A 4,885-nucleotide genomic window follows, 5' to 3' on the forward strand; every position below is an offset into this window, starting at 1 on the left:
GCTGATCCATGTCTCTCTCTCACCGATGTTTCTAACTTTCTATCCCTCTCTCTTCCTCTCTGTAAAAAATCAATAAAATATATTAAAAAAAAAAAAAAAGAATGAATGAGTCTTGCCCTAGCCCAGGCGTCCTCAAACTATGGCCCGCGGGCCACATGCAGCCCGCCGAGGACATTGATCCGGCCCGCCGGGTGCCGCTGCCTGTCCTGCTTAGCAGCCGACTCTTCCCGGGCCCGCAGTGCACATAGGAATTTGTTCATAGTTGTTTTTTTTTTTAACTATAGTCCGGCCCTCCAACGGTCTGTGGGACAGTGAACTGGCCCCCTGTTTAAAAAGTGTGAGGACCTGCCCTGACCGGTTTGGCTCAGTGGATAGAGCATCAGCCTGCGGACTGAAGGGTCCCAGGTTCGATTCCGGTCAAGGGCATGTACCTTGGCCCTAACTGGTTTGGCTCAGTGGATAGAGCGTTGTCCTGCGGACTCCAGGGTCCCAGGTTCGATTCCAGTCAAGGGCATGTATGTTGGTTGTGGGCACATCCCCAGTAGGGGGTGTGCAGGAGGCAGCTGATCGATGTTTCTCTCTTATCGATGTTTCTAACTCTCTATCCCTCTCCCTTCCTCTCTGTAAAATATCAATAAAATATATTTAAAAAAAAAAAAAAATAAAAGGGCATGTACCTTGGTTTCGGGCACATCCCCAGTGGGGGGTGTGCAGGAGGCAGCTGCTTGATGTTTCTCTCTCATCGATGTTTCTGACTCTCTATCCCTCTCCCTTCCTCTCTGTAAAACATCAATAAAATATATTAAAAAATATTAAAAAAAAAAAAGTGTGAGGACCCCTGCAGCCGGTTTGGCTCCATGAACTGAGTGTCGGCCTGTGTACTGATGAAGGGTCCCAGGTTTGATTCCCTGGTTCTGGGCTCAATCCCCAGTAGGGGGCGTGCAGGAGGCAGCCAATCAGTGATTCTCATCATGGGTGTTTCTCTCCCTCTCCCTTCCTCTCTGAAAAAAAAAAAAAAAAAAAAAAAAAATATATATATATATATATATATATATACATTTTTTTTTTTTTAAAGAAAGGACAGTGTTCCTCAGTGCACAAACTGATGAATCTCATTCATTCATTTAAAAAATTAATGACTCTTGGTCAAGGGTACAAGGGAGTTCCTTGTACTATTCTCGCAATTTTCTGTAAATGAGATTATTTCAAAAGAAAGCCATCGGAGAGGAGGCTGCTGCATGCGGAGCTCCTGCAGGGGCGGAGGACTGTGCGGATGCCTGGGCTCCGGGAGGGACCCGGGTGCTCGGAGGAACAGCCAGGCTGGCGGCAGCAACTAGCTCCAAGTTTCCCACACGGCAGTTCAAGGGGCAGCTGTAGGCGAGGCCCTGGGTGGAGGCCAAGGGCAAAGGCCGGCAGCCGGGCAGGGCAGGCCGGACAGGGCAGGGAGGGAGCCGAGCGCAGGGAGGCAGGAGAAGGTGAAGGTCGCTGCCTGTGGCCGGAGGTCACTGGTGACCTTGGAGAACAAAGGCTTCCCGAGCTGGCGGGCGGAGGAGGGACCGAGAGGGAGGCCGAGCCCGCGGCAGGGCGAGCCGGGTGGCCCAGCAGTCCTCAGCTCTGTGGCTGACCTGGCCCGCAGTGTGGGGCGGGGGGTTTACCGTGAAGATTCTAAAATGTTAGGACCCGGGCCATTCTGGTTTCTAAGTGATGGAGCCTGGAGTCGTGTCCACCCAGCCCCCGGCTCCTGCTTGTACACTCCCAGCAGGCAGCGCCTTCCAGGGGCGCCCAGGGCCGGTCAGCTCTTCCTGGGCCAAAGTCAGACGCCCGGCCTGGCCCAGGCCACAGGCCTCCTTTGTTCTCCGCCGGGCCGGGTGGGGCTTGCTGCCGGGACCGCTGCCATGGCCGGGCCCGCCGCCAGGTGGCAATGGTGTCCCGGGTCCGTCCCCTCCAGCATTCGCCTTCCAGCTTCTCTTCCCCAGAACGGGAACCGGGAGGACCGGGAACCGGGAGGAGCTGGGGCTGGGGCTGGAGCTGCGGGAGCCCCACGCCCCTGGCTCCCAGCTGCATTTCAGGGCGCCCGCCTGTCCCGAGTGACTCTCCCCTGTTCGGGCCTCGACCAAGCATGTGCTTCAGGGACCTTGATTGGAATCGAACCCAGGACCCTTCAGTCCACAGGCTGACGCTCTACCCACCGAGCAAAATCGACAAGGGTGTCAGTGTATGTTTTTAATAAACGCACGGCCGGCCGGCGTGGCTCCGTGGTTGAGGGTCCACCTGTGAACCAGGAGGTCACCGTTCGATTCCCAGTCAGGGGCGCGTGCCCGGGTTGCAGGCTCCATCCCTGGCGGGAGGCGTGCAGGAGGCAGCCAATCGATGGTTCTCTCTCGTCATTGATGTTTCTCTCTCTTTCTCTCCCTTCCTCTCTGAAATCAGTAAAAATATATTAAAAATATGTGTATATTGCCGAAACCGGTTTGGCTCAGTGGATAGAGCGTCGGCCTGCGGACTGAGGGGTCACAGGTTCGATTCCGGTCAAGGGCATGTACCTTGGTTGCAGGCACATCCCCAGTAGGAGGTGTGCAGGAGGCAGCTGATCGATGTTTCTCTCTCATCGATGTTTCTGACTATCCCTCTCCCTTCCTCTCTGTAAAATATCAATAAAATATATTAAAAAAATAAAATAAAATAAAAAAATAAAAATATGTGTATATATGGAAAAGAATGCCTGACGGCCCCGGGGTGACTCGGTCGGTTGGGTGTCCTCCTGAGAGCACCTAAAGGTGGCCGGTTGGCTTCTGGTCCGGGCACATGCCTGGGTTTCCAGCTCCATCCCCAGGGGGCCCTGGTGGGCACGCAGGAGGCAGCGATTGGTGCTTCTCCCTCTCCCTTCCCCTCTCTCTAAAAATCAATTCAAAAATCTTAGGAAGGAAGGAAGGAAGGAAGGAAGGAAGGAAGGAAGGAAGGAAGGAAGGAGGAAGGGAGGAAGGAGGAAGGAAGGAAGGAGGAAGGAAGGAGGAAGGAAGGAAGGAGGAAGAAAGGAAGGAAGGAGGAAGGAAGGAAGAAGGAAGGAAGGAAGGAAGGAGGAAGGAAGGAAGGAAGGAAGGAAGGAAGGAGGGAGGGAGGAAGGAAGGAAGGAAGGAAGGAAGGAAGGAGGAAGGAAGGAAGGAAGGAAGGAAGGAACGAAAGGCCTAATGAAAAGCTTGAAGTCACAAAATCCGCAAAGACCCCTTGAATCTTGAGCAAAGTAAACGAGAGAAAGTCCTGGGCAGCACAGAACGAGGGAGACACGGGCTCGGGCGCAGGCTGAGCAGAGGACGTCTCCTCCCTCAGCACAAAGCAGCCCCGAGAGGGGGGGAGGTCAGGGGGGGAAGACAGAAGCTGGCGGCGGCTGACCCCCTCCTGCCCCCCCGGGGACCGGGACAGGCCGCCCCTCCGGGCCCTCAGTCCTGGACCTGGATGTCAGGTGTGAGCCCAGCAGCCTCCTCTGGGTGCCTGCAACGTGGCTGACGCCCCAGGAGACCTGCTGCCCCAAGTGAGGCCGGGAAGCAGTGTTCCCTCTCTTTCCCGGCTCCTGCTGGCTGCCGGGTGAATGGTCCCAACGGGGGTGGGACCTTGGACTGAGTTGGAAGAGGGAGGTAAGCTGCCCCTGGCTACTCAGGTCCCAAGGAAGCCACGTCTCTCCCTGGGCACCTGGACTCCACAGGCATTCCGCTCCCCGAGCCCGTTCCAGGTGAGTGATGCTCAGATTCGGCGGCAGGCCAGCCCGGCAGCTCTGAGCCAGGGTGACCCCTTCCTCTCCCCTACCCTGCCCCACGCCCACCCTGCACGGTGAGGGTGCGGCCAGTTGGGCCAGTGGAGGTGGCACCTGTCAGCACCCAGACTCCTGGGCGTGTGTGTGTGGGGGGAAGAATGACAAGCCTCTTCTTGGGAAGGTGGCCAGGCAGGCCGGGCTGAAGCAGGGTGCGTGTCGGGTCTGCAGGCTTCAGGCCTGCCCAGACGTCGGGCTGCCTCAGGAGGACGGGCGTGCTGACAGCTGTGGGCTGACCCCAGGCCCAGGGGCTGAGCGCCGGTGACCACAGAACTTGGCAGACAGTGGAGTGGATGAGGGATGGGTGGGGGACCCTCGGGCATAGCCTGCTCGCTGCGGGTAACAGCAGGGTGGTTTGAGAACGAGATGACATCAGGTGAGGGACTCGGTTCGGTGAGAACCCAGCAATCCCAGGTATGACTCACATGAGCCCAGCCCGCAGGGAACAGCTGTTCCACGTCCGGTCCGGCTGTCTCCCACGTCAGCACAAAAACAGCAAAACCAACAGCAGCAAAGATCAGCTCCACCGAGTCCTCCAAGCCCGGCGAGGCAGGGGCCCTTGTTGAGCCGTCTGGTAGGTGGGTGAACGGGCACCGAGGGGCTGGCTCACCAGGAACAGTGTGCCGGCTGCTGGTGGCCGCCTGTGGAGAGCAGCTACAGCGTTCAGACAGGTTCAAGCCTCGGACTAAGGAGAGGGCACGATCCTCTTGTGGCAAAGCCACCTGCAAGTCCCAGCACAGTTACAGCCAAAGGCTATGGTCGTACGCTTGACCTCATGGTCCTAACCCAGGGGTGGGCAAACTTTTTGACTCGAGGGCCACAATGGGTTCTTAAACTGGACCGGAGGGCCGGAACAAAAGCATGGATGGAGTGTTTGTGTGAACTAATATAAATTCAAAGTAAAGGAGCGGAGGGGAGAGCAAGAGAACCGGATAGAACAGCTGGATCCGGCCTGCGGGCCGTAGTTTGCCCAAGGCTGTCCTAACCTGTGGTCCCACGTGGCTGAGTAATGTGGGCTGTGGGAGATGCAGCAAGTAAACAAAGCTTGATCAGGTGCATGTAATTGAGTAGATTGGAACC

This window comes from Plecotus auritus (assembly GCF_963455305.1).
Source record: "Plecotus auritus genome assembly, chromosome: 6".
NCBI classification, from domain to species: domain Eukaryota; kingdom Metazoa; phylum Chordata; class Mammalia; order Chiroptera; family Vespertilionidae; genus Plecotus; species Plecotus auritus.